The sequence below is a fragment of the Phoca vitulina genome, unplaced genomic scaffold (assembly GCF_004348235.1).
Source record: "Phoca vitulina isolate PV1807 unplaced genomic scaffold, GSC_HSeal_1.0 scaffold88, whole genome shotgun sequence".
NCBI lineage: Eukaryota > Metazoa > Chordata > Mammalia > Carnivora > Phocidae > Phoca > Phoca vitulina.
Genome location: NW_022589791.1, coordinates 2,824,560 through 2,841,497, shown reverse-complemented (window position 1 = coordinate 2,841,497; position 16,938 = coordinate 2,824,560). Strand labels below are relative to the sequence as shown.

At 35.5% G+C, this 16,938-nt stretch overlaps 1 protein-coding gene and 1 pseudogene across 4 annotated transcripts in view; both read left to right on the top strand.

Annotated features, from left to right (window-relative positions):
- Nucleotides 1–16,938, top strand: part of ZNF438 (zinc finger protein 438) — a 175,989-nt gene that overhangs the window by 101,214 nt on the left and 57,837 nt on the right. The gene's annotated exons all lie outside the window — the stretch shown is intronic.
- LOC116626503 lies at nucleotides 801–5,070 on the top strand (annotated as a pseudogene). Its single transcript, XR_004298288.1, has one exon. The product of XR_004298288.1 is annotated as a probable ATP-dependent RNA helicase DDX10 (transcript).

The following is a 16,938-nucleotide window of genomic DNA, read 5'->3' as shown; positions in this document are numbered from 1 at the left end:
ATATAATGCTATGCTAACTATACTGGAATTAAAATAAAAACTTAATAAAAATAAATGAAAAAAAAGAAAATGTCATGTGACTATGTTCACAGATGTGAAAAAAGACATTAGACGAATTCTATAGAACATATATTAAAAAGTCAGTCAATAAAATATTGGTATAATTTTTTTTAAATGATGGTCCAAAAATTGCAAAGACACTCCTGAAGAACAGTGTTTTTCCTGCCTTATGTAGTGATTTAATATAGAACTAATTTAAACCAGTGTAAGGATATACATGTTGGTCAGTGGAAAGAATAGAGAATTCAGAAACAGATCTATTTATATACAGAACTTAGATTTATGACAAAACTGGTATTGTAGACCACTGGGGAGAGAGATGGATAGATTTTTCAGTGTATGGTGCTGAGGTAAGAGATTGCTCAGATTTTCGAAAGAGAATAATGCTAGATTCCTGTCTCACATCATACACAAAATGGGAAATGGCTAAACTATAACTTATAAATTAATTATAAGTAAACTTAATTATAAAATTAGAAGCAGAACTCAGGAAAGAAGTTGAAGAAAAAAACAAAGCTACCAAAGAAATGAAAACATAATTGAAAGGAGTGTAAGAGAAAAGAGATTGTATAGAAAAATAGTGAGGTCATGGAGATTAGAAATGAAGAAGTAAGGGTTACCTGAGTGGCTCAGTTGATTAAGTGTCCAACTCTTGATCTCAGTTCAGGTCTTGATCTCAGGGTCGTAAGTTCAAGCCCCATGTTGGGCTCCACACTGGGTGTGGAGCCTACTTTAAAAAAAAAAAGAAGAGTAGAAATGAGAGAAGTGAGCCAAGTCGAATACACATTTAAAAAGAGTGATGTAACACCTTTAGTTTTAAAATATTAGTGTTTACAATATGCCAGAAGTGCATCATTCATTAACTTGTCTCATCCTGCTGACTTAGGTGCCAGAAATCATAAAGTGATCTATAAATTACTATAATGATCTATCTACTGACAACTCAATTGCTCAATCACTTGTAGAAAGCAAAGAATTGGAAACCACCTGACTTGCAGAGGGATTTATTATCACTTCGTCAGTTTGGGGAGGTTTATCAAAAAGGGTTAATTAAGATTTATCAAAAGACTATTAAAACTTATTACTCTTTTGCTTACAGGTACCTTGTTTAATCCAAAATACTTAGGAAGGGTTATTTAGAAACATTACAAATTTTAATACATATTTTCCAATATACAGTGAGTTTTTAGAGTAATTTTTGTCTTAACATGTGTCTGAAATGTATTTTTTATCAAAACCTTGCAGCTATAAATGTAAATCACTCAGTTTAAGGAAAATGGTTGTCATTTAATCTAATTGACAAAGCTAGTCTTCAGTTTCAAGTTTATCTTTCAAATCAGACTTCCTCTGTGGGTAAAAGTCCAACTTGATTTTTCAGCTCAAATAAATATGTTAATATATGTCTCCATGACAACCATCACACAGCTCAATTCTAATTCTAATATAGATAAATAGATAAGGCACAGAGCCTTACTATGCGTTGCCTGGATACAGTAAGATACTGCTGCCTTCAATATTTCTTTGCTTTGTGTTCACTAAAGTCTTCCAAAGTTGAGATGATTCTTTTACAATAATAAGGGTATGGAAGATGTAAGGTCCTTAAGTAAAAATGCCCTCATTACTACTTCATTCTACTATGTATCTGAACTTAAAATATACTAATGTAGGCCCACATAGTTCATTCCTTAATAAAATATATATGTTATTTGTATGTATACATGATGGGGGATGAACAAATCCTTATTGTACTGCTTTGATTAAAGGGAGGATTTACAGGTTTGACATCCTGGAGAGTTTTTATATTCCAGGGAAATGCACTAGTTGGGATTAATGAGTGGTATGCATTTCTTTTGTAAAGTGGGAAAAGTGATTGTGAAGGAGGGGAGGAGGAAATGAGAAAGAGGCTGGCTTGATACTTTAGCTACAGGTATATTTGCCGAAAGACCAGTAGTAGAAAAGATGGACCTTGATGATCTGGAATTTGATTGCCTTAAAACTCTTTGTGCCAACATATGTCTTGTAAAGTCTTCACGTACCTCAATTTATAGACCACTGATATAGAAGACAGGCAGAGCAGATCCATGATATGTATAATTGCAGACATGACAACCAACCTAATGCAATAAAATTAATGTTTAGAGATTAAACTTTTCTAAAATATAAAACAACTAGAATCTGAAGATCCTAAGATCTGAAGGGCGTACTGTGTGACTGGGTTTTTATAGTAAAGTTGCTGGACTTGAGAAGTCAAGAAAGATTTTGGGAGGGAGCCAGGTGAATAGGTTGAGTTATTTATAAGGAGGAAAATTATGTTAGCTTCAGATTTCATTCAGTGCAAGATTTCATACAATGGAGTGTACTTAAAAGATTTTCAAGAAAAGAATACGTAAGAAAGAACTGATCTACTTCTCAAGTCTTTGGGTTTTCCAAGAACTAGGAAATAATCACAACTTTTCAGCAATCTCATTGATAAGAAGGATCTAAGACAAGATGTTTGAGAAAATCAACACATAAGTATACTTGTTTTACTGCCAGTTTGACTTCTTAAACGTAAGGATGAACCAGTAAGTTTACATGATACCAATCTCCAAAGATGAGTTCATGATGAAGTAGAACCTTGGGCATCGACTTTGCTGATAACTGTGCTATGAGTGCTATTTATCAAAAATCTTGCCCAGAAACATTTACTTTACTTTTTTCTAGGCAAAACAAATCAAATCTGTAAAAGACCTTGTATGTTTAAGTTAGAAAAAGTCTGAATATGTTTGGGTTGGTGAGAAAATAAAAAATACACCACCCCTGTCAATTTGGAACAAAATTACATAGTTCGTGAGCTGTGGTAAAGAAATGAGTATCCTACATTCCTTTTTGAAAAGCCATCTGAAGAAGTATGTTATATATATTTTTTCAGTTGTAAAAAGATCAGTGTCTAAACCAGGTTTTCTACTGCCTATATACTCTGTTATTTCTATTCTTGACTTCTATGGCTGACAGCAACAGATAAGAAAAATGGAAGACTGCAATAAGTTTATCTACAAGAGAGCCAACAGTGCTCTTTGCTTCTCATACTTCAGCCAGAGTGTTGAATATCCAGGCCATAAATTGGGTTCTTTGGTTTGATTGTCTGGAGGCTGCCAATTCATATTTACAGAGCAGATAGACCTGCCAAATAAATGATGAAGGGTTATTAATTTTGCTTCTCCCAGAAAAAAAAAAAAAAAAGATGGTATAGAAACTTCTTGAGAAGAAAGTGCCTATGTAGGAAATAAAAATCCAGAAAAACTTACGGATATCTAGAAGAAAAAAAAACAAAACACCAAAATGGAGTCATTTTTAGCCCAAGATGAACAATTAGAAGAAAGAGCTCACAGGTGTTTTGTTTCTACATGTGTTATGATGAATGATGAAGAAGAATTTGATTTGAATAAGTTACCTTTACCCAAAAGTGTGGTCTTGCTGTGACACCATGGATAAGATTTCTTCAGAAAATGTAGAAAGAACTAACTAAAGAATTATTAATGAGCCTAGGGCTCTGTCTCTTACCAATGACTAAGTAGAATTTAGAGCTTATTTCAGTGAGAAAATGTCCATCCTTCAGGCAGGTAGGAAGAGACCAGAAGCAGAGGAAGAGTACAGGCTGGCCAGTGGTATTAATAATAAAGGGAAGAGGAGGAAGAGAGGCAGATGAGGGGGAAACTGGAAGAAAAAGTGGTAAAAACAAAAAGGCCTCCTAATACTGATGAGGCAAAGAAAATCAAAGAAATCACAGAAACAAAGTAATGAAAACACTTTAAGTGAATAAGAAAATAATGTTTACTAATGAAGGGAAGTTGGCTCACCAGTGACCACCAATGTAGAAATGTATTGTGAAAGATACCAAGGAAGAGGGTTATGCCAGTAGCAACCTTAATAAAGCAGAAGAAAGGCTTTAGGAAGAGGACAAATGTGACTAAGAAGAGTATATGAAGAAAGTTAAGGAAAAGCATATGGAGAAAAGACTTAAAAAAAGAGAAGCCAAGAAGATAGCAGAGTGGGAGAACCCTGAGCTTATTACCCTGTTCCACATTCACAACTAGGTATCATCTACATCCAAGGCAATAAACCAGAGAGTGATCTGAAGACTGGCAGAACAAACTCCACAACTAAATATAGAGAAGAAGCTGAATCTGAAAGGTTAGGAAGGTTAGAAAGATGGAGGGAGGCTGCCTGCAAGAGGGAGGGAGCTGCGTGCTTGGATACGGCAGAGAAATGGGCTCTTACAACAGGGAGCTCACAAAGGGAAGACTAATCCCCATTGCGTTTGGCTTTAAAAACCAGAGAGGCTGAATTGGAGTTTGTAAAACCAGTGGGACTTGGAGCCTGGAACTTTAAAATCAGTGGACTTAGTGGGTGATCCAAGAGGGTGAGTGATAGCTGGGTCTCCACCCTTAACAAGACAGCAGCCTGCACAAAACCAGGGGCAAACAGGAGACAGATCCTTTTATACTGATTTCAGAGCATGTTGGGGGACTTCTCTAAAAACAAGGGAGCTGGCAGGTGCCATTTTCCTCCCCGATCCCCCAGCATAAACAGAGCCACCTGCAGGAGGCAGCACTGCACAGACACTAGCTCCCTAACCTGCTAGCGGTGGGCCATGCCCATGAGTTCTCCTGAGGACTCACCCACTCTAAGCCTGCTAGCCTTGGCCCTGGACTCAGGGCAAATTTTGTTAAAGCCCTGCGCACAGCCTGCGCAGCTGCTGAGTGCACAGCTGCTGGTACACGCTGTACCCAACTGCTGCACTGTGTCCAGCCTTGTGCCCCCAGCTGCCCTGGTGCATAGACCCCACATTGTCTAATGGTCTAAAACCTTTGGGATGCAGCAAAAGCAGTTCTGAAAGGAAGTTTATGCCAATATAGTCCTACTTCAAGAAGCAAGAAAAATCTCAAATAACCTAACTTTAGACATTTGGAGCTAGAAGTAGAACAACAAACAAAGCCTAAAACCAGCAGAAAAAAGGAAATAATAAAGATTAGAGAGAAATAAATGATATAGAAACTAAAAAAATACAATAGAATGGATCAATGAAACCAGGAGCTGGTTCTTTGAAAATAATCAATAAAATTGATAAACCTCTAACCAGTCTTATCAAGAACAAGAGAGAAAGGACTGAAATAAAAACACCGATGAGAGAGGAGAAATAACAACCAATACCACAGAAATACAGTTATAAGAGAATATTATGAAAAACTATATGCCAACAAATTGGACAACCTAGAAGAAATGGATAAATTCCTAGAAACATATAAACTACCAAAACTGAACCAGGAAGAAATAGAAAATTTGAACAGACTGCTAACCACCAAAGAAATTGAATCAGTAATCAAAAAACTCCCCAAAAAACAAAAGTCCAGGACGAGATACCTTCACAGGTGAATTCTACTAAACATTTAAAGAAGAGCTAATACCTATTCTTCTCAAACTATTCCAAAAAAAAAAAATAGAAAAGAAAGGAAAACTTCCAAATTCATTCCATTGGCCAGCATTATCCTAATACCAAAACTGGATAAAGACTAAAAAAGAGAACTATGGGCCAATATCCCTGATGAACATAGATGCAAAAATCCTCAAAAAATACTAACAAACTGAATCCAACAATACATTAAAAAAATCATTCACCATGATCAAATGGGATTTATTCTTGGGTTGTAAGGGTGGTTTAATATTCGCAAATCAATCAGTGTGATATATCACATCAATAAGAGGATAAAAACCGTATGATCATTTTAATAGATGCAGACAAAGGATTTTACAAAGTACAACTTCCACTCATGGTAAAAATCCTCAACAAAGTAGGTTTAGGGGGAACATATTTCAACATAATAAAGGTTATATATGAAAAACCCATTTAACATCATCCTCAATGGGGAAAAACTGAGAGCTTTTCCCCTAAGATCAGGAAGAAGACAAAGATGGCTACTTTCACCACTTTTATTCAACATAGTAGTGGAAGTCCTAGCCACAGCAATCAGACAGCAGAAAGAAATAAAAAGCATCCATATTGGTAAGGAATAAGTAAAACATTCACAATTTGCAGATGACATGATAGTATATATAGAAAACCCAAAAGACTTCACAAAAAAAGTGCTAGAACTGATACACAAATTCAGTAAAACTGCAGGATGCAAAATCAAAGTACAGAAATTCTATACACCAATAATGAAGCAGCAGAAAGTGAAATTAATAAAACAATCACATTTTCAGTTTCATCCAAAATAATAAGATAGCTAGGAATAAACCTAACCAAAGAGGTGAAAGAACTGTACTCTGGAACAACTCATAAAACATTGATGAAAGAAATTGAAGATGACACAAAGAAATGGAAAGACATTCCATGCTTATGGAGTGAAAGAACAAATATTGTTAAAATGTCTGTACTACCCAAAGCAATCTACATATTTAATGTAATCCCTACTAAAATACCAACAACATTTGTCAGAACTAGAACAAACAGTCCTAAAATTTGTATGGAACCACAAAAGACCCCAAATAGCCAAAGCAGTCTTGAAAAAGAAAAGCAAAGCTGGAGGCATCATAATTCCAGACCTTAAGTTATATTACTAAGATGTAATAAAACAGTATGATACTAGCCAAAAATAGACACCTAGATCAATAGAACAGAATAGAAAACCCACAAATAAACCTACAACTATATGGTCAATTAGTCTTCAACAAAACAGGAAAGAATGTCCAGTGGGAAAAGGACAGTCTCTTTAATAAATGGTGTTGGGAAAACTGGACAGCTACATGCAAAAAAAAAAAAACACTTTCTTATACCATACACAAAAATAAATTCAAAATGGATTGAAGATGTAAATGTGAGACCTGAAACCATAAAAATCCTAGAAGAGAACACAGGCAGTAAATTCTTTGACATCAGCCATAGCAACCTTTTTCTAGCTATGTCTCCTGAGGCAAGGGAAACAAAAAGCAAAATAAACTATTGGGACTACATCAAAATAAAAAGCTTCTACACATTGAAGGGAACAGTCACCAAAAGTAAAAGGCAACCTACAGAATGGGAGAAGATATTTGCAAATGACATATTCAATGAAGGGTTAGTATCTAAAACATAATAAAGAACTGATACAGCTCAACACCCAAAAACCAAATAATCCAATTTAAAAATGGGCAGAAGGCATGAACAGACAGGTACATGAAAGGATGTTCATCATTACTTACCATCATGGAAATGCAAATCAAAACTACAGTGAGATATCACCTCAAACCTGTCAGAATGGTTAAAATCAACAACACAAAAAACAACAGGTGTTGGCAAAGATGTGAAGAAAAAGGAACCCTTGTGCATTGTTGATGGGAATGCAAACTGGTGTAGCCACTGTGGAGAACAGTATGGAGATTCATCAAAAAGTTAAAAATAGAACTACCCTACAATCCAGTAATCACACTAGTAGGTATTTACCCAAAGAATACAAAACACTAATTCTAAGGGGTACATGTACCTGTATATTTATAGCAGCATTGGTTACAGGAACCAAATTACAGAAGCAACCCAAGTGTCCACTGATAGATAAATGGATAAAGAAGACGTGGAGTATATGTATAATGGAATATTATTCAGCCATCAAAGGAAATGAAATCTTGCCATTTGTAGCAACATGGGTGGAGGTAGAGAGTATAATGCTAAGCAAAATAACTCAGAGAAAGATAAACACCATATGATTTTACTCATGTGAAATTTAAGAAACAAAAAACAAAGGGAAAAAAGGGGGGGGGGTGCCTGGGTGGTACAGTTGGTTAAGCGTCTGACTCTTGGTTTCACTCAGATCATGATCTCAGGGTCATAAGATTGAGCCCGACATCAGGCTCCGTGCTCAACGTGGAGTCTGCTTGAGATTCTCCCTCTCCCTCTGCTCTTCCCACTCATGCTCTCTCTCTCTCAAATAAATAAATAAATAAATCTTAGAGAGAGAGAGACCAAGAAACAGACTCTTAGTTATAGAGAACAAACTGATGGTTACTGGTGGGGAGGAGGATGGGGGATGGGTTAAGTAGGTGATGAGGATTAAGGAGGACCTTATCATGATAATGACTGGGTGATGTGTGGAATTGTTGAATAGTGAAGGAATAGTTGTGGGGAATAGTGAAGTGGAAGAAGTGAAACAAACAAGTTGCAATAGAAAGAAGGCCAAGTGGGAAACTTAAGTGCCTATGGATACAGGCCTGTCTTTAGCAGAGACCAAAGAGCTGTGTTAGATCTGCTCAAACTCAAAGCTAAGTACTTTGAAATGCTTTGTCATGATTATATGGGCCAGAAGTCAAAAAAAGAGTTGGCTTTGGAAGAGTTAACAAAGAGTCCATGCTTCAAGGATCTAGATTCTAGACAACTCTAGACAGAGGTCATCATATATCTAACCCCCTTCTTGACCCATCATAGAATTTACTTCAAGTGAGAGCGGATTAAAGAAATTTTCTGACCCTATTCCCAGCATGTATGCTCTTGGACTATATCCACTTCTTTATTTTACTGCCAAGTTGTAGAGTTCTTGTCCCATTTTTAGAAATTCTTGTCTTACTATACAGAATGTACTATGTACTATTAGACAAAATTGCTCAGAATTTGATGTATTTAATATTTCCAAAGAGAGAGTATATGATGGAGCAGCCCTAATAAGTAATGAGTATTTTTGAATTGAGATTATCAATAATAATCCTATTTCCCATTTTTAATAAAATTATTCAATGTTTAAGAATACATTAAATAGGGTGCGGGGGTGGCTCAGTTGGTTGAGCATCTGCCTTCGGCTTGGATCGTGATTTCAGAGTCCTGGATTTGAGCCCCCATCAGGCTCCCTGCTCAGTGGGGAGTCTGCTTCTCCCTCTCCCTCTGCCTTTCCTCCCTGTTTGTGTTCTCTCTCTCTCAAATGAATAAATAAAATCTTAAAAAAAAAAAAAAAAGAATACATTAAACAAAAGACCTGTAGAATCTCTGCATTGGAAACAGTAAAACATTACTGAAAAAATTAAAGAATACGTGCATAAATGAAGAGACATGACTTATTCATGGATTGGAAGACTCAATTAAAGGACAGTTATCCTCAAATTGATCTATAGATTGAACATAATCCCTACCATATTCACACAGGTTTTTTTTTTCCCCCCACACAGGCTTTTTAAATAAAATTGACAAGGTGATTCTACAAGTTATGTGGAAATATAAAAGTTGAGAATTTCCAAAACAATCATAAAATCATGGCTGGAGGCCTTGACCTCATAACATGACCATACACTACAATAACCAAAACAGTGTGGTGCTGCTGTAAGGATCAACAAAAAGATAAATGCAACTGAACAGAGAAGCCAGAATAGACCCACAGTTATTTTGTCATTTGATTTCAAACAAAGATTCAAAGCAACCCAAGGAGAAAGGAAAGTTTTTCAATACATACTGCTGGAACAACTGGATATCCATATGGGAAAAAATATATATATATCAATATCAATTCCTATATTCCATCAAGCACAGAAGTTAATTTGAGATGGATTATATTACTAAATGTAAAAGCTGCAACCATAAGGTTTTGGGGGGAAAAAATCAGACTATGTTCATGACTTTGGGGGTCAGGTAATACTACTCAGCAATAAATTGAAACAGAATACTGATACCTACAACAACATGGATGAATCTCATACTAGCTGAAAGAAGTCTTACACAAAAGAATACATACGTACAATATTACATTTTTATGAAGTTCTAGTACAAGCAACTTTTAGGAGGGAAAAGAGTAGAGTAGTTTTGTCTAGGGAATGGGCAGGAATTGACTGGGAAGGATTATGAAGGAACTTTCTTTGAGGTGATGGTAATGGTTTGGGTTACAAAGGTAAATGCATTTGTAAAAACTCATGGAATAGTACACTTAAGATTCGTGCATTTTATTTTATGTAAATTTTACTTCAAAAGAAAGAAAAAAAGAGCTTTAAAAACATCGCAAGGAGATACTATTTTATATCCACCAGATAGGCAAAAGTGTTGGCAAGGGGAGTATCCTGACCTCTCTCACCCTTGGTAGTGGTAGTGTAAATTGGATCAACCATATAAAGCAATTTGTCATTATCTAATTACTCGTGCATATGCCAACCAAACGATTCCATGTTGAGGCATAGAAACTCTTGTGGATGTACACAGAGAAACATATGACAGTATTTCAGAAAACTGAAAAGAACGGAGAGATCCATCAACAGGAGAAGGCATAAATTGTGCTATATTCAAACATACCATCATGGATGAATCTCATGAACATATAAGAATACTCCCAATATGATTCCAACCAATATAATTTCATCCAAAATCTTGAAAAATTGCATACTGTGTTGATTAGGGATACATTTCTTATAAAGGAAAGCAAAGAAAACAAATTCAGTGTAGGGGAAGAAGGCATGGCAAGGAGGATTGGAATTGGAATGAAAAAGCACATAAAGGCAACTTCAAAGTTACTAGTAAGGTTTTATTACCTAAAATGGCTAGTGGGAAGAGTGTTTATTATTTTTCTTTATAACTTACACATGTTAAAATATTCTTTGATATATTGAATATTTGATAATTTCATGAGAAAAAAAGATACATTTTAAAATTAAGTAATTTTTCATTAGCAATGATATGCAAAATTTCAGAAGTTAACCATTTATTAAAATGTGTATCAAATGCCTGTGCACAGCCTGATAGGAATGTGACATTAGTTAAACCCTTATTTGGAGGCTACCACTTTGGTAGCTGTATCTTAAAAATGAATTTAAAAACCACTGAGATCTGAAATGATGACAGTCTTATATAGGTCCAGCTTTGACCTCACTCCCCTAATGCTACTCCAGGGGACTTCTGAAGGCATACTTTTATGAATTGCAATGTCGGTTGAATTGATCATTGACCAATCATAAAGGTACCTTACAATCAGGTCATGGAGAATGTGTCCCATAATTTATTTTCTTGAAACTTAGCCATGATAAAAATTCTCAGGATGCTGTGGCTAACACGTAGATCTTACTGTTCTTTTGTTGAATCTTAAACATTTTTGAGGTATTTATAGATTTTTCATTTCAACATTTCCTGCAAAATCCGTGAATATTTTTCATTACATAAACTTGTCAGAAAATAAAGGTTGAACTCTGTAGCTCTAATATGGTCCTGAATTTGTAGCTTGAAATTAAAAGGGCTTACCCCAACCCTTTACTCTTTATAAGTATTTAAACATTCCTTTGGATGCCAAATAATAAATTCATAGTGCTACATATCCAGCAGGATGACAGTCTGGTTGCCTATATGAAGTACTTAAATATACCCAATTGCAATTCCAAAGCCTTATTGCTTCATTTATCACAGGAAGTGCCAGAGTTCTGAAATATTTTGTAAGAAAAGCTACTCTACTTGCATGAATTCTCATAGGAATGACCAAGAATATTACGCCAATTGAATCCTAAGTATTGAAGTTAGGGTTCTAAATGACGTTTAATAGTATGATTTATTTTCTGTCTTAAACTTTATAAGGCACAAAACAAGATCCTAGCCTTTCATATTGCTTTTTATTTTTAAAGCATCTGAGTGATGATAAAAATCTAAGCTTAAGAACCGTCAGATGATTTATGATATTTCATTTATTTTTCAAAGGATTGGGGTGTCACCAGTAAGCCTATTAGAATTGTAGGTTTAAAGTTCCTCAGTTTTAAAAAAGACCAGCTGCATAAACAAGTGTGTTAGCTTTGTAATTTAATTCTATGTGATTTTTTTTTAATACTTCAAAGTACCAAAGGAGGCAGATCTTTTTAGGTCATAAATACTTGTTTATGTCATTATGATCTCAAACTTTCAAGTACATTTCAAGATCTACTTTTTAAAATATTAATATGTTTTTATTGAGTTCTTTACAACCTCAAGACACTTCTCCCTTTGTCTGCCAAAATCTGCCTTTCTTCATGGGCTGACACCAACTAAAGTGGAAGGAATGTAGATAAACTGGAGGAAGATTACTTTAAGAAACTGGAATTCTGTAGTCATGGATAGGCAATTCAATAACTGTCTTTGAGAATGTGCTCTGAGCACCTTGAAGCTATTTTTTTTATTAAACTTTTAAGTTTGGGATGATTTTAAATTCCCGTGTAGTTATAAGAAATAATAGGCACCCAGTGTAATCTTTACACATTTTCCCCAAAATGTTAACATCTAGAATACCATCCAGATGATACATTGATACAGTTCAGGTCTTACTCAGATTTCCCTAGTTTTATTTGAACTCATTTGCATATGTATATATTTAGTTTCTATGAACTTGTTATCACTTGAGTAGCTTCCTTTATCTACCATAGTCAAGAAGAGAACAGTTCCCCATCACAAGGATTCTTTATGTTGCCCCTTTATAACCACGCTCACCTACCCCATCTTCCCATCCCTAACCCCTGGCAACCACTAATTTGTTCTCTATTTCTATAATTTTTTTTCATTTCAATAATGTTATATAAATGGAATCTTAGAGTATATAATCTTTTGGGAGTAATTTTTTTATTTAGCATAACTCCCTTAATATTCATCTAATTGCGTGCATCAGTAGTTTGTTTTTTATTGTTGAGTGGTATTTCATCAAAATCTACTTTGATTTTTAGCTTTCACATATATCCACATAAAATGATAGGTAATTAAAATATCAGTTGACAAGTTTTTTTAAATGTTACAATTAACCTATTATTTAAAGTTATAGGTAAGTTTTTAGTGTCCTTTTAGTCATTTAGATTGGATTTGTCTCTGTCTTGTAATACCAAGACCAGATGAATTGCTACCTGTATACTGAAGATGTATTTCCAGTAGGAAAAAAAGATAATTCTGTGTCCTACAAATAAGTCATTTTATAAAAACTGGCAAGATTGGAGAAAATATATGTATACATATACACGTATAGGAAATCCTGTCATTTGTGGCAACAAATGGATGGATAGATCTGGAGAGCATTATGCTAAGTGAAATAAGCCAGAGAGAGAAAGACAAACGTGGAATCTGAAGAAAAAAAAGTTGAACTGATAGACAAAGTTGAAAGTAGAAAAGTGGCTGCCAGGGGTTGGGGTGTCTGGAAAATAGGGAGAGGTTGGTAAAAGGGTACAAACTTTCAGTTGTAAAATAGATGAGGTCTGAGGATCTAATGTATGACATGGTGACTATGGTGTATCATTCTGAAATTTGCTGAGCGAGTAGAACTTAAATGTTCTCCCCAAAAAAGGGGGGTGGGACTTACATGTATGAGGTGATGATGTGTTAATTGATTTGATGGGGGGATCCTTTCACAATGTACACATGTATCAATCATTACTTTGTATACTTTAAATATCTTGCAATTTTGTCAATTATGCCTCAGAACTGAAAAAAACATTTGTGGTGATTTAAATTCTTTCATTGAAAGAATTTTCTGGTGATTCACATGTTATCATACATTTTATTTATTCTACAAGACCTTTTTTTCACCAGCAAGACTTTAACTAGCTTTTTAAGGGCAGAACCCATATATATCTAAGCAAGCTGTGCACTGTGTATAACCCAGAGGAATTCACTAAATAAATAGTAAAAAAGTGCTGGACATTGCAGCTCTAATGATACTGTGGGACACATTTTATTTGATCAGGGATTTTTAATAAAATTTTATACTTTTTTGCAAACCTTTACTAAGTAGATAAATGTTGGGGCGCCTGGGTGGCTCATGTGGTTAAGCGACTGCCTTCGGCTCAGGTCATGATCCTGGAGTCCCAGGATCGAGTCCCGCATCAGGCTCCCTGCTCAGCGGGGAGTCTGCTTCTCCCTCTGACCCTCCCCCTGCTCGTGTTCTCTCTCTATCTCATTCTCTCTCAAATAAATTAAAAAAAAAAAAAATCTTAAATAGATAAATGTTCTTATTTGAAATAACAGTGACTCCCACCTTTTTGACCTGCCAAGAGAATTACTTTCTCTTACCCAATTAAACTTTATATTTATGTAATGTAGCTGAGAAGTATGAATCATAATTGATGTATTGTATTTGTTCCTTAGTTCAGATTTTTTAAATTATGAAAATTTCTATTTACTGGAGCCATGTTACTCTAAGATTTTGAAACTTTTTGTAGTGATTCCCCTGGATGTTTTCAATTCTAGAATATATGAAATTTTAGTTTTGATTTTTGATATGAAAGCTATATTGAATACAATAGCTTCAGTTTTAACTCTTAATTTAGAATTTGCTTAACAAAAACAATGTTTACAAAAAATTTCTTTAAAAGATACTTTAAAATTATATATATATAAAGATTTATTTATTAGAGAGAGAGAGAGCATGCACACTAGTGGGGGGAGGGGCAGAGGGAGAGAGCGAGAGAGAATCTCAAGCAGACTCTGTACTGAGTGTGGAGCCGGATGCAGGGCTCCATCTCATGACCCTGAGATTATGACCTGAGCTGAAACCAAGAGTTGGCCGCCTAACCGACTGAGTCATCCAGGCACCCCTAAAATTATATATATATTTTATCATTTTTATCAAGAATACTCTGGGTGAAAGGATAATGTATTTCTGTAGAGCTAAGTATATTTTATAAAAGCACAACTAAAGACTTTGTTTAAACCAATGATTTTCAAAGAGGAGTGCTGTATTAGTTACTAAAAGATAAAGTTAATCTCTGCTTCTTTTTAAGGTATGATTTTCCATCCAACATGCTACCAAACCCCTGCTGAGAGTTTTTCATAGTGAATAGATTCTTTTTTTCTTTGCAGTCTGATCAGATTTGGAAGTGCTTGCTACTGTTTTTTTGCCTCTTTTCCCACCTGTGTTTGTAGGAGGCTTCTTCTTGAATGGGCAGAAAAGGATGTTTGGACATTACCAGACTCTTCTAGATGCCTACTGGAGAACTAGAGGAATCTGGGCATTTGCTGAAGCATAGTCCTCTTGTCTCTTCCTAAGCACCCATCAGCTCTTGCCTTCATTAACACTAATGTTCTTCATCTTTCTCTCTAGAGATTCATGCTGCCTGCTCTCTGTAACCACTTTAAATATGACCTTTCCTCTTTCCTGTGCCTGTAGCCTCAGCTGAGTCTTCTTTCCCACTCTTGCTCCTGGTAAGCATGTCCTAGGAAGGCCTTAAGTCTTTCTGCATCCAGTGTGTCCCAGGCGTGGGTAGAATACAGAGCGTTTCAGGACCTTGCTTCTCCAGAAGTGCTTAGTTGAACCTATGGAGCCTCAAGAACTAATGTGAAAGAAGATCCAGCCAGGCACACTGTGAATAAGTGTGCCTGCCATTACCTTTATTTTGGTCATGAAGACAGTTTCAAAAATCTCTTTGCATCCCTGTTGTTATCACTGCCTTTTATATGCACCATAGTTGTGTGGATGTATTGTGCTGTGGCTGTCAAAATTGGAAGAAGGCATGATGTAACAGCATGGCAAATGTATTATTAGAATCAGGCCTGTGGTCTGTGATGGTTACTGTGACTGCATAAGCCACAGCTCCTTCTATAATACCTTTGCCGTACTTGGGGCGCCTGGATGGCTCAGTCGTTAAGCGTCTGCCTTCAGCTCAGGTCATGATCCCAGGGTCCTGGGATCGAGCCCCGCATAGGACTCCCTGCTTGGCGGGAAGCCTGCTTCTCCCTCTCCCACTCCCCCTGCTTGTGTTCCCTCTCTCGCTGTCTCTCTCTCTGTCAAATAAATAAATAAAATCTTAAAAAAAAAAAAAATATCTTTGCCGTACTTAATTTTTTTTCACTTGTTATATCATACAGTCAGTGTCATTAATTTGGGATGGAAAGCACCCTCGTATCATTAACACTACCTCCTACAAGTTAGAAAATGATTCAACATGCAGTATTAAGAAGAAAAGTGTTTGGGGGACACCTGGGTTGTTCAGTTGGTTAAGCATTCGACTCTTGGTTTCAGCTTAGGTCATGATTTCAGGATCATGGGATGGAGCCCATGTTAGGCTCCATGCTCAGTTTGGAGCCTGCTTAAGATTCTCTCTCTCCCTTTCCTTCCCCCTCTGCCCATCCTGCTGTGCTCTCTCTCTCTGTCTCTAAAAAAATAAATAAATAAATGTCTTTTTTTAAAAAGGAAGAAAAGTGTTTTTATTACTTTCAATAAGAGGATATGTGATGTAAGGCTAGATGCAGGGTGAAAGTGAAGAAGAGTGAGTAGAAATAAGGAGTAGGAAAAGAAAATTAAAGGAAAAGTTATTTTGTGACATTTATCATTTCAGGTATTAGGTTTGGACTTTGGGTTCTATTTTTTTTTTTTAAATATAAAATGTCAGTGCAGAACCATGAGCTCTCAATTAAAGATTTTTATGTACTTTTGGAGTCTGATTTTTCTGTTACCAAGTAAAGATAAAGATGGCAATGATTTAGTAGCAACTCATGGATAGTAAGTGTGAGGTGCTGAGTGTTCATTACATAATAATCAGAATCAAAAGTTAAGCATATCTTTGGATTTGTAACTTTAATTTAGTAGTCATTAAGTTATATTTGTGTATGTATACTTGGAGGAATCTTTTAGTACTTTACTGAAGTGTAAGCTTTTGTATTATATAATAGAATAGGGCAAATATCTTTGTAATTTTGCTTAAGATCCCAATACTGTGTGTTTTTTTCAAGAAATGTAGATGTGGCCATGATATACAAATGTTGCTTTGTGTTTTTCTCCTAAGTTTGAAAATTCAATTATCTTTTCTAAGAATTTGAAGAAAGTCAAGTTTTATTTTCTAGACATTTTGAGACATCACATAATAAAAACATTATATAATTTGTGCACATTGATGTAGTTGTCACAGTTTTCAGACTTGCCTTATAAGGCCTACTTTAAAATAATCTTTAATGCATATGAATTCCCA